Source organism: Bubalus bubalis, chromosome 11 (genome assembly GCF_019923935.1).
Source record: "Bubalus bubalis isolate 160015118507 breed Murrah chromosome 11, NDDB_SH_1, whole genome shotgun sequence".
Lineage (NCBI taxonomy): Eukaryota > Metazoa > Chordata > Mammalia > Artiodactyla > Bovidae > Bubalus > Bubalus bubalis.
Window position 1 is genome coordinate 84,723,272 of NC_059167.1, and position 19,766 is coordinate 84,743,037.

The 19,766-nt window shown below is 42.6% G+C and overlaps 1 protein-coding gene and 1 non-coding gene across 4 annotated transcripts in view; both read right to left on the reverse strand.

Moving 5' to 3' along the window:
- The window catches only part of THSD4 (thrombospondin type 1 domain containing 4), a 668,521-nt gene that overhangs the window by 494,301 nt on the left and 154,454 nt on the right, over positions 1 to 19,766 (reverse strand). The gene's annotated exons all lie outside the window — the stretch shown is intronic.
- Positions 19,156 to 19,227, reverse strand: TRNAC-GCA. Its single transcript has one exon. It is a non-coding gene; the product is annotated as a tRNA-Cys (tRNA).

The window sequence follows — 19,766 nt, forward strand, 5'->3', positions numbered from 1 at the left end:
CTCTTCATATAAGTTAAATAAACAGGGTGACAATATACAGCCTTATCCTACTCCTTTCCCAATTTGGAACAAGGCAGTTGTTCCATATAAGGTTCTAACTGTTGCTTCTTGACCTGCATACAGGTTTCTCAGAAAACAGGAAAGGTCACCTGGTATTCCCATCTCTTTAAGAATTTTCTACAGTTTGTTGTGATCCACACAGTCAAAGGCTTTTGCATAGTCAATGATGCAAAAGTAGATGTTTTTCTGGACTTCTTTTGCTTTCTCTATGATCCAATAGATGTTGACAATTAGATCTCTGGTTCCTCTGCCTTTTCTAAACCCAGCTTGTACATCTGGAAGTTTTTGGTTCACATACTGCTGAAGCCTAGCTTGATGGATTTTGAGCATAACCTTACTAGCATGTGAAATGAGTATAACTGTCTGTTAGTTTGAACATCCCTTGGCACTGCCCTTCTATGGGATTAGAATAAAAACTGATCTTTTCCTCTCCTGTGGCTACTATTGAGTTTTCCAAATTTGCTGACATATTGAGTGCAACATTTTAATAGTATTGTCTTTTAGAGTTTTAAACAACTCAGCTGGAATTCCATCACTTCCGCTAGCTTTGTTTGTAGTAATGTAGGGGTCGCACAGAGTCGGACACGACTGAAGGGACTTAGCAGCAGCAGCAGCTTTGTTTGTAACTAAGGCCCACTTGACTTCACATTCCAGGATGTCTGGTTCTGGTAAGTGATCACACCATCGTGGTTATCCAGGTCATTAAGAACTTTTTTGTATAGTTCTTCCACATATTCTTGCCAACTTTTCTAATGTCTTCTGCCTCTGTTAGGTCTTTGCCACTTCTGTCCTTTATTGTGCCCATCCGTGCATAAAATAGTCCCTTAATATCTCCATGCCTGGAGAATCCAGTGGGCAGAGGAGCCTGGTGGACAAAGTCCCTGGAGTCCCAAAAAATTAGACATGACTGAGGGACTAACACTTTATGAGACTGTTTGTAATTATTACTATGATTTCCATTACAGTTGACCCTTGAACAAGACAGGTTTAAACTGGGAAGGTCCACTTATACACATGGTATTTTTTTAAGAGTAAATACTATAGGGCCACGGGATCTGTGGATGTGGAACCACTGATACAGACGGTGTTCAAGGCTGAAAAGTACACAAAAGTTGAATGAGGAAGAAATCAGTGAGGAGTAAGGCAGTCAGGGAAGGTTTCATGGATCTAATGAACATTGAGTGCGTCCCAGAGACTAGCTGGGATTTGGATAAATGAAAGGGAACTGGAGGAGATCCTTGGCAGAGTTAATAAATGAGCAAGTTCATGGGGATGGGCCTGGTTAGTATGAAGTAGAATGGTGGGGAAGCAAATGTGGGTTAGTGTGGGTATACAACTACATGGATGCTCCAGGCCAAGAGAAGAGATTAGATTGGCTATGTTGGAAGCAAGGCACCACTGCACAAGCAAGGAGCTAGTGCTAGAAATTATACCATGATAATAACCAGGATAAATAACCAGGACAAGCTGTGACAAACCTAGACTGCATATTCAAAAGCAGAGAGATTACTTTGCCAATAAAGGTCCATCCAGTCAAAACTATGGTTTTTCCACTAGTCATGTATGGATGTGAGAGTTGGACTATAAAGAAAGCTAAGTGCCAAAGAATTGATGCTTTTGAACTGTGGTGTTGGAAAAGATTCTTGAGAGTCCTCTGGACTCAAGGAGATCAAATCAGTCAATCCTAAAAGAAATCAGTCCTGGATGTTCATTGGAAGGACTGATGATGAAGCTGAAGCTCCAATAATTTGGCCACCTGATGCGAAGAGCTGACTCATTAGAAAAGACCCTGAAGCTGGGAAAGAGTGAAGGCAAGAGGAGAAGGGGATGACAGAGGATGAGATGGTTGGATGACATCACCAACTCGATGGATGTGAGTTTGAGCAAGTTCTGGGAGTTGGTGATGGACAGGGAAGCCTGGTGTGCTGCAGTCCATGGGGTCACAAGAGTCAGACACAACTAAGTGACTGAACTGAACTGAACTGAATAACCAGAATCAACAGGACACATACATAAAGGTGATCCCCCCCTACCCCGCCCCAACACCCTCCCTCTTCTTCTTTTTTCCCCTTTCACTTCTTTATTAGGCTATGGTACAGTTGGGTAGGGTTTTCATAAGTTGGTGAAGATAAGACACTTTAATCCAGCACCAGATAAGGCAGGGTCTCCTGATACTGCTAAACACAGATGTCAAACAGTTTCTCATTTTGAATAATGTACAGCAATCTAAACTGCAATACTGAACAAATGCTGAATAAAAAACATTCATTTCGATATAAAATCCTGCTTAGCTTGAGTTAACTGATCTCGTCTTGGGGACTAGAAAAATAAGGATAATAGTAATAATATAACAGCTTCACTTATTGAGTACCTAAAAGGTACATGGTGCATGAATTATTTCCTTTAATCTTCTTCAAAGACCTTTAAGGGGACATTACTATGATCCTTATTTTATTGATGGAGAATCTGAGGCCTATGGTCATTAGTCAAGTAAACATCAGAGTTTTAAAGGCTATTTTATGTGGGCCTAAAGCAAAGAATATTGATTGAGCATAGCAGATAAGAATCTTAGTTATTAAGCAGCTTAGAAAATTAGAATCATTGGACTTCCCTGGTGGTCCACTGGCAGGAGGACACAGGTTTGATCCCTGATCTGGGAAGATTCCACATCCTGCAGCACAACTAAGCCTGTGGGCCACAACCACTAAGCCCTGCTCTAGAGCCCACTTGCCGCAACTACTGAAGCTTGAACACCCCAGAGCCCATGCTCCGCAACAAGAGAAGCCACTGCAGTGAGAAGCCTGAGGACCACAGCTAGAGAGCAGCCCTTGCTCACTGGAATTAGCAAAAGCCTGCTTGCAGCAATGAAGACCCAGTGCAGCCATAACTTAAAAATAAATAATTTATTATTTATTAAAATATTTATTAAAAAATAAATATTTTAAACAATTGTTATAATCTATAATGCAAAATTCTTTGGGGTAAAAAAAAAACCAAACTGATAATTATTGAACGAGCAAATTAATTTTTCAAGTGGAAAAATGATGATCTTAAAATTTCCTAGTGCCATGAAAAAGACATTCTACTTAACATAGTATGTGTATTCAGAAACAGTTGTATACATTGAATGTCTGTAAACCAAATGCTAACTATATTTACTTGAAGGACTTCTCTAGGGTAAACACGCAGTAAATATTTAATAAAATGAAAAATTGTCTTGCAATCTGAATAGTCATCCAATAATTTATCTGTTTTGTGAATTTAGATTTACAGCAGACTCTTGACATTCCTGAGGCATACATCTGGAACCTTCTTGAATTCCCAGATTCACAAATACAAAAATGTTTATAGAGGCTCCCAGCTTTTTCAGGAATCACATTTCCATGGAGAGTTTCTGTTCATAGCCTTATGCTACATACTACGAGTTAACCACACTTCCACGTCTCATAATACGTTTATCTCTCACTTGATTGCCATTTTTCACAGAAACAAACAAACTTTTTCTAACTCATTAATGAATGTTGTTGCAAATGCACAAATCAGTGAAGGAAGATAAAGCTAAATGACCCTTTTCTGTACAGATATCTTGCAAAGCAGAATTTTCAGATTCATATCTCAGTCAGGGGAGGTCACACAGGGTCACAAACCTGCAAGTGAAATCCACGAACACCTAGGGTTTAAACACATTGATTTAAGTTTGCTCGCGCAAGGGACACAGACTGTATGAATAAAATCCATAGAAATGCTACTATTCTTGCTAACCCAAGAGCTGCAGACTTTGACTGAATCTTTTAGTGATGAGTCCGGAAAATTGGATTATAGAAACACTGTCCACATGAATTACAGCAGCAGTTCTCAATCTTTTTCGTGGAAGACGATTTTTCCATGGACCAAGGGGAGGGGATGGTTTTGGGAATGATTCAAGTACATTGCACTTATTGTGTACTTTCTTTCTGTTATTGGATCGGCTCCACCTCAGATCACCAGGCATTAGAATTTGGGGGCTGGGGACACTGAATTACAGGAATTTGCCTATTCATTCAAAATACCTATATTTTGTATGGTCGGGATTGGTGACAATCAAAGTTGGATGGTTGCCCTGTCTTTAATAGTGGAGCTCCGTTACAGTGGACACAGAGTCCCCATAGTCAGACCTTTGGGAAGCACTGTGCTGGAACCCTCAACCTCTGGCTGGGTCGCAGTCCCCTCACCACCGCCCCAAAGAACACTCACCGTGAAAGGCAGACAGAGAGGAGCAGCAGAGTAAATGAGCATGAGCAAGTAAGGGAAAGAATCAGAGAAAGAGGGACAGGGAGGGAGGGAATGTAGAAAAGAAAGAAAAGAGGGAACAAAAAAGGAATTTGGCTGCTGTGAGGGGAAAATAAAGAACAAGAAAGACATTATCATTTCAAAATATATAGCATATACATTTCAGAATGTATTTGAAAACACTCCTGCCAAATTTTTGAATTATTTATTTATTTATACCCCTTCTTGTTCCAAAGAGGTTTTGCAGCACTTTGCTGCCAGATTAATTTTCCTGAAGCTCAGCTATGATCATGTTACTCCCCTGCTTAAGAAACCCCAATAGCTCCTCACTGCCTATAAAATGAAGTCCAATTTCCTCAGCCTCCTATTTGAGGCCCTTTGTAATCTGGCCCCAGACTTCCAGCCCAACGTTATCCTGCTTTTCTTCCCTTTATACACTCTTTGTTCCAGCCACAGGACGCTCCCTGATGTTCCCCTAATACATTCTGTATTTCCCTCCTTTGCACTGTCAGAGGGAGCTTGTGCTGTTCCCTCTGCCGGGAATGCCTTTCCCAACATCTGCGTGTGCCTCATACATACTATTTTTTTAAATGGTTTTCATTTTTTGGCTGCACTGGGTCTTTGTTGCTGTGCACGGGCTTTCTCTAGCTGCAGCGAGTGGGGCTCACTCTCTAGTTGTGGTGCACGGGCTTTTTATTGCAGTGGCTTCTTTTGTTTTGAAGCATGGGCTCTAGAAGCATGGGCTTCCGTAGCTGTGGTGCATGGGTTTGGTTGCCCCTCCGCATGTGGAATCTTCCCAGACCAGGGATCAAACCCGTATCTCCTGCAGGTAGATTCTTAATCACTGGACCACCAGGGAAGACCTGTCCCATACCATTTACCCTTCTGAAATTCACCTGGAAGATGCAGGCATCTGGTCAGTAGTGGAACTTACAACCTTTATACACATGCTTTATACACATCATCTCACTGGATCCTCACAGTGGGAAGAAGTCATTTCTTACTGTGGTCCAAGGAGGCTGGGGTTGGTGCCCCTGGGGTTGTGTCCTCTGTTCACCGTCCCTCTTGCTACCCCAAGGCTATCTCTCACACAGAACAAAAAGTGGTTGCCTGAATCAATGCTGACGTGTTGTAGTAACCTTTTCTAAATTTGTGCTTTTTAAGAGGAAAAGTGTACCTTTCCATTCTGTGTGAACTTGAATTCACCTGTCCAGCCCTGCAGCACAGTTTCATCTGGCAGCCTCTTGGCAGGCTCCATGAGGCAGGACTACACACTTGCTGATTCTAAAGAGTAGAGGCCTGGGAGGTCCAGGAAGCAGGGTGGGAGCAGTTGACCCAGGGGCCCCTCCATGCTCCCTGCCTGGAACACATGAGAACATACAGGCAATAAGACTGATAATCATCATAAGCATGAGTGGATCAAATTCTACTCCTCTGAAGCCAAAGAACATGCCAAGGGATTTTTTGAAGGTGCCATTTATCACCAGGGGTGGGAGAGTAGGTTGCTAAAACTATTTATACAACCTCCAAAGCCGGCTTAAACAAACAAGGCAGCTGGGTGTGGGACAAGCCATCGTGACTGATTGATGGGGGTCTATTAAAGCATGCAAAGCTGCCAATATCTACATGCTCCCTGGACAAGGGCCCAAGGTATTACATGATGAGCAGTTACGTAACTGTAAGAGCAAATGGAATTTGGGCTGATATGCTTATGAATCTGATATGCTTCTCCTTTCTAATTTTTGGCATCAAGAGGTTACATGAATTGACTGGAAGGTCAGAGCCCACCCATCTACTTTCTTCCTTTCCTAAAGACAGGCAAGGCCTAAATGATAATAACAGATACATCTCTTAACAGCAACTGCAAATTTTCCCCAAAACCAAAAGCTCTACTGTCCTGTTTAAATTTGACCTATTTTGAATGTGCTGCTCATTTAAAAAAAAAAAAAATCATTTGCTAGAACATGACTTTAGATGAAAGCTGCTTCCAGGGATCAACCCAAACTTCAAATCACTCCGCTGACCAAAACTTGACTCAGCCCAATAAATTATGGCTAATTTGATAAAATCTAAAAGTAAAAATTAATCTGGTAAATGTGAAATCTACGGTTGCCCTGCCAGTCTCTTGCCCTATTCTGCTGGTGACTCTTGGCTCACTAAACTCATGACAAGGCGTGTCTACCTAGAGGTTCTGACTCCTGAAATATCTGGCTCTCTTCACCCATAACCTGCTCCATTTCAGATTTTCCCAACTGCAAACCTTCCTTATTAGTATCTACTCACCATTTTCCTCCATGCCTCCATGATGAAAAGCATTTGCAACAAAGTTTAGAAGAACACCAGTAACTGAGTACAGTGTAGAGTTTTGTCCTCCTAACCATTCAGGTATGACCTAAATCAAATCCCTTATGATTACACAGTGGAAGTGAGAAATAGATTTAAGGGACTAGATCTGATAGACAGAGTGCTGGATGAACTATGGATGGAGGTTCCTGACATTGTACAGGAAACAGGGATCAAGACCATCCCCATGGAAAAGAAATGCAAAAAAGCAAAATGGCTGTCTGGGGAGGCCTTACAAATAGCTGTGAAAAGAAGAGAAGTGAAAAGCAAAGGAGAAAACGAAAGATATAAGCATCTGAATGCAGAGTTCCAAAGAATGGCAAGAACAGATAAGAAAGCCTTCCTCAGAGATCAATGCAAAGAAATAGAGGAAAACAACAAAATGGGAGAGACTAGAGATCTCTTCAAGAAAATTAGAGATACCAAGGGAACATTTCATGCAAAGATGGGCTCGATAAAGGACAGAAATGGTATGGACCTAACAGAAGCAGAAGATATTAAGAAGAGGTGGCAAGAATACATAGAAAAACTGTACAAAGAAGATCTTCACAACCAAGATAATCACGATGGTGTGACCACTCACCTAGAGCCAGACATCGTGGAATGTGAAGTTAAGTGGGCCTTAGAAAGCATCACTATGAACAAAGCTAGTAGAGGTGATGGAATTCCAGTTGAGCTATTTCAAATCCTGAAAGATGATGCTGTGAAAGTGCTGCACTCAATATGCTAGCAAATTTGGAAAACTCAGCAGTGGCCACAGGACTGGAAAAGGTCAGTTTTCATTCCAATCCCAAAGAAAGGCAACGCCAAAGAATGCTCAAACTACCGCACAATTGCACTCATCTCAATGCTAGTAAAGTAATGCTCAAAATTCTCCAAGCCAGGCTTCAGCAATACGTGAACCGTGAACTTCCTGATGTTCAAGCTGGTTTTAGAAAAGGCAGAGGAACCAGAGATCAAATTGCCAACATCCACCGGATCATCGAAAAGGCAAGAGAGTTCCAGAAAAACATCTATTTCTGCTTTATTGACTATGCCAAAGCCTTTGACTGTGTGGATCACAATAAACTGTGGAAAATTCTGAAAGAGATGGGAATACCAGACCACCTGACCTGCCTCTTGAGAAACCTGTATGCAGGTCAGGAAGCAACAGTTAGAACTGGACATGGAACAACAGACTGGTTCCAAATAGGAAAAGGAGTACGTCAAGGCTATATATTGTCACCCTGCTTATTTAACTTATATGCAGAGTACATCATGAGAAACACTGGGCTGGAAGAAGCACAAGCTGGAATCAAGATTGCCGGGAGAAATATCAATAACCTCAGATATGCAGATGACACCACCCTTATGGCAGAAAGTGAAGAGAAACTAAAAAGCCTCTTCATGAAAGTGAAAGAGGAGAGTGAAAAAGTTGGCTTAAAGCTCAACATTCAGAAAACGAAGATCATGGCATCTGGTCCCATAACTTCATGGGAAATAGATGGGGAAACAGTGTCAGACTTTATTTTTTGGGGCTTCAAAATCACTGCAGATGGTGATTGCAGCCATGAAATTAAAAGACACTCCTTGGAAGGAAAGTTATGACCAACCTAGATAGCATATTCAAAAGCAGAGATATTACTTTGCCAACAAAGGTCTGTCTAGTCAAGGCTATGGTTTTTCCAGTAGTCATGTATGGATGTGAGAGTTGGACTGTGAAGAAAGCTGAGTGCCGAAGAATTGATGCTTTTGAACTGTGGTGTTGGAGAAGACTCCTGAGAGTCCTTTGGACTGCAAGGAAATCCAACCAGTCCATCCTAAAGGAGCTCAGTCCTGGGTGTTCTTTGGAAGGACTGATGCTAAAGCTGAAACTCCAGTACTTTGGCCACCTCATGTGAAGAGTTGACTCAATGGAAAAGACTCTGATGCTGGGAGGGATTGGGGGCAGGAGAAGAAGGGGACGACAGAGGATGAGATGGCTGGATGGCATCACCGATTCGATGGACGTGAGTTTGGGTGGACTCCGGGAGTTGGTGATGGACAGGGAGGCCTGGTGTGCTGCAATTCATGGGATCGCAAAGAATTGGACACGACTAGCGACTGAACTGAACTGAAGCTTTTTTTTTTTCATTAATTACTAAATAGCAATCTTGTAAAATCTGTTGATTAGCCCCAAAGCTGGTAATCGGTTATCAATCATTTGCATTTACAAAACTGTTATCTAGCAGTCTAACTGTAGTTATCTGCAGTTCCAAACTGTAATTTATATGGGGCCTTTCCTTGTTTTCACTCTCCTCTCTCTTTTTCATCAAGAAGTTCTTCAGTTCCTCTTCACTTTCTGCCTTAAGGGTGGTGTCATCTGCATATCTGAGGTTATTGATATTTCTCCCAGCATCTTGATTCCAGTTTGTGCTTCATCCAGCCTAGCATTTCAAATGATGTACACTGCATGTAAGTTAAATAAGCAGAGTGACAATATACAGCCTTGATGTACTTCTTTCTTGATTTGGAACCAGTCTGTTGTTCTATGTCCAGTTCTAACTGTTGCTTCTTGACCTGCATACATATTTCTCAGAAGGCAGGTCAGGTGGTCTGGTATTCCCATCTCTTTAAGAATTTTCCACAGCTGTGATACACATAGTCAAAGGCTTTGGCATAATCAATAAAGCAGGAGCTAGATGTTTTTCTGGAATTCTCTTGCTTTTTCTATGACCCAACAGATGTTAGCAATTTGATCTCTGGTTCCTCTACCTTTTCTAAATCCAGCTTGAACATCTGGAAGTTCACAGTTCATGTATTGTTGAAGCCTGCCTTGGAGAATTTTGAGCATTACTTTGCTAGGGTGGGATTCCCTGGTGGCTCAGTCGATAAAGCCTTTACCCGCAATGAGGGAGACCCAGGTTCAATCCTTGTGTCAGGAAGACTTCTTGGAGAAGTAAATGGCAACCCACTCCAGTACTCTTGCCTAGAAAATTCCATGGATGGAGGAGCCTGGTGGGCTGCAGTCCACGGGGTCACAAGGAGTCCAACACGACTGAGTGACTTCACTTTCTTTCTGCTTTCTTTGCTAGGGTGTGAGATGAGTACAATTGTGGGGAAGTTTGAACATTCTTTGGCATTGCCCTTCTTTGGGACTGGAACGAAAACTGACCTTTTCCAATCCTGTGGCCACTGCTGAGTTTTCCAAATCTGCTGGCATATTGAGTGCAGCACTTTCACAGCATCATCTTTTAGGATTTGAAATAGCTTAACTGGCATTCCATCACCTCCACTACCTTCCATCATCTCCATGGCAAATGGAAGGAGAAACAATGGAAACAGTGACAGACTTTATTTTCTTAGGCTCCAAAATCACTGCTGATGGTGACTGCAGTCATGAAATTAAAAGACACTTGCTGCTTGGAAGAAAAGCTATGACCAACCTAGACAGCATATTAATAAGCAGAGAGATTACTTTGCCAACAAAGGTCCATCTAGTCAAAGCTATGGTTTTTCCAGTAGTCATGTATGGATGTGAGTTGGACTATAAAGAAAGCTGAGTGCTGAAGAATTGATTCTTTTGAACTGTGGTGTTGGAGAAGACTCTTGAGAGTCCCTTGGACTGCAAGGAGATCCAACCAGGAAATCTTAAGGGAAATCAGTCCTGAATATTCATTGGAAGGACTGATGATGAAGCTGGAGCTCCAATACTTTGACCACCTGATGCGAAGAGCTGACTCATTAGAAAAGATCTTGAAGGTGGGAAAGAGTGAGGGCAGGAGGAGAAGGGGATGACAGATGAGATGGTTGGATGACATCATCAACTCAATGCACATGAGTATGAGTAAGCTCTGGGAGTTTGTGATGGACAGGGAAGCCTGGTGTGCTGCAGTCCATGGGGTCCCAAAGAGTCGGACACAACTGAGAGACTGAACTGAACTTGAACTTTCCTTGTTTTACTTTTAAAGTATTTAAACGTATCCACACATGTTTGTCAACAAATTAAACAGTGGTTTCCTCCTGGGGGTGGGGTGGGGTGGGGTGGCGGCAGCGGTGTGGCAGTGGGGGTGTGTGTATGTGCGTATCTTACAAGCCAAAAAGAATGAAAAAATCAAGATAAAAAACTAAGCACTAACCATGAAAGGGTGAGCTGAACAGAAGGACTTGTATAAGAGTAGTGATAGTACTTCTGCTTAGCCCCAGGCGGAGCTGTGAGCTGCGGCTGCACCACGTTAGGCCTAGCACAGAAAGAGCAACTAAAGGTGTGTCTCCCTCAGGGGGCCATTCAGTGATCACTGGTTTCCTTCAAGGGTGAGAGTGGAGCAGTGACAGTTGCAGAACCGGAAAGAGATGAGAAAAGCAACAATCCAGAAATTTCTCCCATTTGAACAGCAATGGTTGTGAACCAAAGCCTTCCAGTTCAGGCTGTATATCACAATTAGTAACCTTAAGGAAAATATATATATCCCAACAAATACTAGGTTCCTAAGTATTTGGGTTCAAAGGACCTCAAATAGCTGTTTGTGTCTCCTGGGTTTTTCAGGAAAGAGGTGTGATAATGACACATGTGTACTCAAGACACGATGACAAGTTATCTGCATAGTTCAGGCTGAAAATAGCTGGGTTTGGAACCAGGATAATTCAGATATAAATCACTGCCACTACCTCATTTTATTTTGCTTTAGTCAACCCAGCCTCAGATGCAGACGGGAAACACAACTTCAAATGCAGAATGAAACCTATTTAATACATCGATAGCAGACAATCTAGTTTTTAGAAACTATCTTTGATTTAGTTTCTCTACCTCTAGATACACTGGGCCCCTGAAAGAAGCCTTAATTTGAAGGATTACTCTGGGAAATCCAGGCCTGTCCCTGACTATTTCAGCCATCCTAAATGTCTTCTTTTGGAAAATTACAATCAGTTGCATATTATTTGGTGTTTTACTTACATTTTAAATGTGAACACATTTTAGACAAAACTAGTACAATGATGCATTCATTACATTTATTTGCATCATTTCCTTCATTACTGGGTTAATTGGCACAGAAAGAAAGTTACAGATGTTGAGGTTAACAAACTTACAGTTACCAAATGAGAAACGTGGAAGGGGAGGGATAAAGTAGGAGCTTGGGATGCACATACGTACACTCCTATATATAAGACAGATAACCAACAAGAACCTACTGTATAGCACAGGGAACTCTACTCAATATTCTGTGATAACCTAGGAGAGAAAAGAATCTAAAAAAGAATGAGTGAATATATGTATAGTGTAACTGAATCACTTTGCTGTACACAGGAAACTGGAGAAGGCAGTGGCACCCCACTCCAGTACTCTTGCCTGGGAAATCCCATGGATGGAGGAGCCTGGAAGGCTGCAGTCCATGGGGTCGCTGAGGGTCAGACACGACTGAGCAACTTCACTTTCACTTTTCACTTTCACGCACTGGAGAAGAAAATGGCAACCCACTCCAGTGTTCTTGCCTGGAGAATCCCAGGGACGGGGGAGCCTGGTGGGCTGCCGTCTATGGGGTCACACAGAGTCGGACACGACTGAAGCGACTTAGCAGCAGCAGCAACACAGGAAACTAACACAATACAGTAAATCAACTATAAGAAAAGGAGGAGGACACATGCTACCATTTCCCTTCCCATAGTTATGCAAGACATCACTAATCCATGCCAGTGACACTCCGTGCTCCTGAGCCTTGCACACCAGAGACACGCTCAACCAGAGCTGCTTATTATGACTCATATATTGATTCTAAAGGGAGTAGATCGGTTGGTAAACAAGTGGCGTGCTCCAATACATATGGAGTCAATTGAAGGAAGTAAATATTTAGCAGATTGGTGAAACAAAATGTAGAATGACAAGATGGCTGCTTTTAAATATCTTAAGAGGGAACTGGAGGTTTCATTCCATGTGGTTCCAAAGGGTAGCCAGGCAACAATCATCCCAGGATGAATTATAGTGGCATTATAAGAATGGCCTTATTACAAGTGTAGGCATTGTGAAGAGGAAGGTGAAGCCAGCCGCCTGGGTAAACACAGGAATGCTGGAGCTTGCTCTCTCCCTTCCTCCTACCCAACCCCAGGTATACAACAGATTTTTCCTAATCCTTTGTTAACAAGTTCCACTGACTCATGGAATGCTCTCACTGCAATTACTAAGAAACACATACCGACAGGTACGGTTGCTGTTTAACAGCTTCAGGGGAGGGACTATGCAGATGAAGGAGAATTTCTTTCATCAATATGCAAAAGGATGGGCTGGATTTACAACTCAGACAGAATCTGCATTTTCATGGATTATTTTCCAGCTCTAAGACCTCTAATTCTAAAAACCTCTTCATGTTGGCCCCATACTAATGTCTCAACATCCGTGCAAGGTGCAACCAAAGGTCCTGACCACTCCTTTGGGACCCAGCTCTATCAATTTATGATCAGAGGCATCTGCTCAGAGGGTGAGAGAGCTGTGCTACAAGGATTAAGACAGAGTCCCAGGATGTCCTGGAAAAGTCTCAGTCGAAGTAAAAACACATTTGTTTGTTTTTAAAGGTACCAAATCTGTCACGGCTTGGTTACAGGAAGGGAAAAATTCTTTCATAGCCCCTGAGGCAAATGGCTGCTCTGAAATCAGCAGGCTGTGGTTATGTCACATCTCTTTTAATCTGATCCTTCTATATTATCCTGCGACCCAGGGCAGATCATCCAACCTGGAGGCTCAGTTCTTAAGTCTGTAGAATAATGACATCTGACCTTGTTCATCCTGACCAGACATACCACGAGGATGGAGGCAGTCTTTGAAGAAAGCTGAGCTTCCCAGGAGAGAGAATGACAGGCCTGGGTCTCATTATTGAATATTTTGCAATGGGTTTAAGCTTTATCCTTGCTTTAAATCCTCAAAATTATTTACATTTAGACTAATCTGCTTTTTTAGATGTTGTAATATACCCTGAGGCTTTTCTTTACTAATTACCTAGAATGACACTGGTGTAAATGCCAGGAAAGAAACTGCTTTTACATGAATCCTTTACACCTTCCAGAATACTTAAGAGCAGGGGCAATGTTCTCCCTCAAATAATCTTTTCTTTTCCAAATCCTCAGTTTCCCAGGAAAACACTCACAGAGACATGATTCCATGTGCCCCACCCTATATCCTTCTTTCTTTTTAGATACAGAGAGGAACACGTGATCTAGGTGTCAGTCACTCGGTTCAGTCACGTCTGACTCTTTGTGACCCCATGGACTGCAGCACACCAGTTCCCTGTCCATTACCAACTCCCAGAGCTTACTCAAACTCACACCCATCGAGTTAGTGATGCCATCAAACCATCTCAACCTCTGTCATCCCCTTCTCCTCCCGCCTTCAATTTTTCCTAGCATCAGGGTCTTTTCTACTGAGTCAGTTCTTCACATCAGGTTGCCCAAGTATTGTAGCTTCAGCATCAGTCCTTCCAATGAATATTCAGGACTGATTTTCTTTAGGATTGACTGGTTGGATCTCCTTGTAGTCCAAGGGACTCTCAAGAGTCTTCAACACCACAGTTCAAAACCATCAATTCTTCTGCACTCAGCTTTCTTTTGGAGAAGGCAATGGCAACCCACTCCAGTACTCTTGCCTAGAAAATCTCATGGACGGAGGAGTCTGGTAGGCTGCAATCCATGCAGTCGTGAAGAGTCAGACACGACTCAGCGACTTCACTTTCACTTTTCAGTTTCATGCATTGGAGAAGGAAATGGCAACCCACTCCAGTGTTCTTCCCTGGAGAATCCCAGGGACTGTGGAGCCTGGTAGGCTGCCGTCTATGGGGTCTCACAGAGTTGGACACGACTGAAGCGACTTAGTAGCAGCAGCAGCAGCAGCTTTCTTTATTATCCAACTCTCACATTCATACATGACCACTGGAAAAACCACAGCTTTGACTACATGGACCTTTCTTGGCAAGGTGATATCTCTGCCTTTTTAATACACTGTCTAGGTTGGTCATAGCTTTTCTTCCAAGGAGCAAGTGTCTTTTAATTTCATGGCTGCAGTCACCATCTGTGGTGATTTTGGAGCCTAAGAAAATAAAGTCTATCACTGTTTCCATTATTTCCCCATCTATTTGCCATGAAGTAGCATGGGACTGGATGTCATGATGTTTGTTTTCTGAATGTTGACTTTTAAGCCAACTTTTTCACTCTCTCTTTCACTTTCATCAAGAAGCTCTTTAGTTCTTTGCTTTCTGCCCTAAGGTGGTGTCATCTGCATATCTGAGGTTACTGATCTTTCTCCCAGCAATCTTGATTCAAATTTGTGCTTCATCCAGCCTGGCATTCCGCATGATGTATTCTGCATATAAGTTAAATAAGCAGGGTGACAATATACAGCCTTGACATACTTCTTTCTTGATTTGGAACCAGTCTGTTATTCCATGTCCAGTTCTAACTGTTGCTTCTTGACCTGCATATAGATTTCTCAGGAGGCAGATAAAGTGGTCTGGTATTCCCATCTCTTTCAGAATTTTCCACTGTTTATTGTGATCCACACAGTCACAGGCTTTGGCGTAGTCAATAAAGCGGAAGTAGATGTTTTTCTGGAACTCTCTTGCCTTTTCAATGATCTAGTGGCTGTTGGCAATTTGATCTCTGGTTCCTCTGCCTTTTCTAAATCCAGCTTGAACATCTGGAAGTTCACAGTTCGTGTACTGTTGAAGCCTGGTTTGGAGAATTTTGAGCATTCCTTTGCTAGCGTGTGAGATGAGCGTGACTGTGCAGTAGTTTGAGCATTCTTTGGCATTGCCTTTCTTTGGGATTGGAATGAAAACTGAACTTTTCTGGTTCTGGGGCCACTGAGTTTTCCAAATTTTCTAGCATATTGAGTGCAGCACTTTCACAGAATCCTCTTTTAAGTTTTAAATAGCTCAACTGAAATTCTATCACCTCCACTAGCTTTGTTCGTAGTGATGCTTCCTAAGGTCCATTTGATCTAAGGTTCACAGATCTAGGTGTACGTTACACATATAATCCCACCAAAGAGTCTGTCCAGGATTACAGAAATCAGCAGGAAAAGAACAACCATTACTAGCCCCCTTCACTTCCTCCTGAGGTCATCCTCAACACAGCATGCCACAGGATGAAGGTACCACAGAACCCCACCCAGCCTCTCTCCCATGTCCCTTTGCAAATGCACACTGGTCAATCCAAATTACGTCTGACAATGTGTGGAAGCAGAAAGAACCCACACAGTCACATACCATACCTATATAAGGAGGCCTATCTGAAGAAATCTTCAGAAATGCAAACACGAGAAGGAAAGAGTGACAATCACACGTTATAGTCTAATTGCAATAGTCCCTCAAAGGTGTCAAAAAGTCTCATGAAATACAGTTGACAAACCAGGTGGGGATCCTGACTTGTCATGAGTTTCTGTCATGGATATCGGTTGTTTGGGGCCATCCCAGACCATTCTTCCTTCTTTTGGTTCAGCACCTGGATTTCCTTTCTGGGAATCTATTCTCCTCCTCTGCATGTAGTTTTGGTGGGACTGTCAGTCAGGACTCCCCCGACCCTTCTATCCCCAGCCAAGCAGTGGGCATGTGGCCTGTGCCAAGCCATAGGGCTCTTATTTCCAGGGCTCTGAGTCTTGGATGAAGAAACCTGTCAAAATGTATCCACTGCAGCAACACGAGCAGCAGGCAAGTAAGACCATCAGTTCTGTCCACCGGGATCCCCAGAGCCCCCTTTGTATCTGTCCTTCACCCAGCCTGCTCCCACACACTTCCTGTTGATTCTTAGAGCTACTGGATAGCCTTCCAACAAACTCCTTTTGTGTTTGACCTAGCCAAAATTGGTGTCTGCTGCTTGTGAAAAAAAGAAGAAGAATGCGAATTTACACAGATGTGCAGCTTGCTTCTTCAGATTCTGGACCTAGTTGAGGATTTCTAGGCTCAACTAAGCCCTATGATCCTAAATGATTCCAAAAATGATACTCTGCATATGAGTACATTCTCCCTAAAATCCTCTTGTGCCTCTATGGTCAATAATAATGAGTATTTAAAATAAAATAGAGTAAGAGAGAGAGAGGCAAACTAGCGAGGCTTCAATTCAGTTCAATGCAGTCGCTCAGTCGTGTCCGACTCTTTGTAACTCCATGAATCGCAGCACGCCAGGCCTCCCTGTCCATCAACCAGCTCCCGGAGTTCACTCAAACTCACGTCCATCGAGTCGGTGATGCCATCCAGCCATCTCATCCTCTGTCGTCCCCTTCTCCTCCTGCCCCCAATCCCTCCCAGCATCAGAGTCTTTTCCAATGAGTCAGCTCTTCCCATGAGGTGGCTAAGTATTGGAGTTTCAGCTTCAGCATCAGTCCTTCCAGTGAACACCCAGGACTGATCCCCTTTAGAATGGACTGGTTGGATCTGCTTAGAATAGTTCTATAATGGTGAAATTTATATTAGCTCTAAATTTTACTTTTAGGAATGAAGACAGAATGGGAAAGAGAATCTAATGTTTATATACACTAGAATGCATAGATCACAAAGGTGCAGTCGATGGGTTTCGACAGCTACACAAACCAGTGTAACAGCCATGCCAATTATGATCTGGAACATGACCATCATTCCACAAAGCTCTATCATGGGCCTTTCCAGCTATTCCTTCCCCACACCCATAGGCAAACACTGTTCTGACTTCCATCAGCATAGCCCAATTTTCCCTGTTCTAGAACAAAATACAAATGGAATCAGGCAGTGCATAGGCTTGTATCTGGCTTACTCTGGTCAACATAGTGTTTCTGATATTCACCTGGATCATTATATGTATCAGTAGAGTGTTCTTTATTATTGCTGAGTAATACTCCACTGTAGAAATGTATCACAGTGTGTTTATTCAGTCTCCTGTTGATGAAATAGTTGGGTTGTTTCCAGTTTGAAGCTATCATGAAAAAAGTTGCTGTGAACATTCTTAAATAAATATTTTTTATGGAACTATGATTGCTTTCATTGCTCTTGAATAAATGAATTTTCATTCAATGGTGAAGAAGTTTTGTGTTAACAGCATGCAGAGAAACAATAATATAATTTTTCCTGGAGGGAAAATGGTGCCTATTTTCCACCTTTCTCCCTAGGATAGACTAGGTTTATAGGTACCATTCTATTAACCCCTTATTCTTCCTTTTTAAGTTTCAGTCTCTCAATCTCCAGAATTCTCATTTCTCTACCATTCTAAACAAACCTTTCTCTTTACCTTAAATTAAGCTAGCAAACACTCTCAATATGCCTTCTTCATGGCAATTTTTAAAAGGAAGAGCTAGCCCTATTCACTGGCTACCTTCTTTTTTAAAATTTTATTTTTAATTGGAGGATAATTACTTTACAATATTGTGAAAGTTTCTAGCACACATCAACATGAATCAGCCATAGGCATACCCGTGTCCCCTGCCTCTTAAAGATTCCTCCCCTCCCTGCTCATTCCAGCCGCTAGATTCTCTCCAGTGCTTTCCCCACAGTCTCTCCCAGTCTCATTTTCTCAGGCCCCAGCCTCCCCTTGACTTCTGGCTGTGTTAAGCTGTGTTCACTGCTTCTCCCCCACCACTCCTTCTTTTATCTTTTTTAAAGAAAGGTTAAACTTTAATTACTCAGATAGTTTTTACAAGGAAAACAGGCACCGAAAGACTGGTCCAAAATGCTCACAACTCTAACATATCTTTCTCCTGGCTTTCATATACATTGGGAGTAGAGATTCTGTAGCCAGATTCTGAGGTTGGAACCTGGCTCTACCACTTCCTATCTGGGTGACCTTGGGTAATTATTTAACGATTATATACTTTGTTTCTTGTGTAAAGTGAGGCTGATAATAGGACTCACCTCACAGGCTTGCTGTAAAGATTAAAGGAGTTAGCTTGGTACACAGTAAGTGCCTGCAACTCCTATTATCTCATTTGTCCCTCATTGTGGTGTATGTAATAGAACTTTATAAACCATAATAGACTTTATTACTATTACAGATGATATAAGGCGCTATCATACTTTGGTGCCACCTCTTCTCAGGCTCCTTTCATCGTTGGGTCTCTTTCCCCTGCTTCTCGAACGTGGGTATACGTCAAACCTTCTTCCTGAGTCCCTTGTCCTCGTGATTCTTTTTTTTTTTTTTTTTTCCTTTTTCGATTTTTGTCCTCGTGATTCTATACTCTCTTGAAGGTCTCCATCACAGTGGCTTTAATTATCACACTAAAGACAATGACTTCAAATATAGGTCTACAACCCTAAGACATCTCCCTTAAACATCCCCAACTTCTTGCTGGGGAGCTCACTACCATTCATTCATACTCAACTAATGTATAAAACCAAAATCACGGTTTTGTTTTCACAAAGAGGCTGCTCTCAGGATTTTGCTTTGTCCTCAGTGGAGGTTTAGTCGCTAAGTCATGTCCAACTCTTGCGACCCCATGGACTGTAGCCCTCCATGCTCCTCTGTCCATGGGATTCTCCAGGCAAGAATACTGGAGTGGGTTGCCATTTCCTTCTCCAGGGGATCTTCCCAAGCCAGGAATTGAACCTGGGTCTCCTGCTCTGCAGGCAGATCCTTTACCAACTGAGCTACAAGGGAAGCCCCTTGTCCTCAATGATACACTCAAATGCTGAGCAAACATGACCTGGTCTTGCCAGGTATTCCAGAGCTTCAGAATGGCTCTGTGGAGGGTAGAAAACTGGAAAACTCCTCTCCTTTCCCTTGGGCCTTCCCTGTCCACTCTGAAAAGTCCACGATGACTATGAACTGTCTGTGCAGGAGGGGTGGGCTGAGGGAGCGAGAATTCTAGGAATGAATCAAGTTGCTTCAGTAAAACATAAACATCCTAACCCCAGGTCCACCAGCAGTGGCCCTAAGCCTTCCTTTCTCACATCATACAGTTTTGATAATACCGTCCATGTTTATGACAGTCCTTGACCCCCGGACCAACGTGGTTTGTGCCAGGGATAGACTTGAGGGGGAGTCAGCAGCACCCCTTGGTACCAACATTCCATCCCTGCCCCTCGGAGCTTTAATCAAGGGGAAGGAATAGTTTAAATGGCTCAGGGCCCTGTAACTGTTAGAGACTCTGTGTCACCTATAACATTCCCTAGAGCCAAATCTACTCTTCTTGCAAG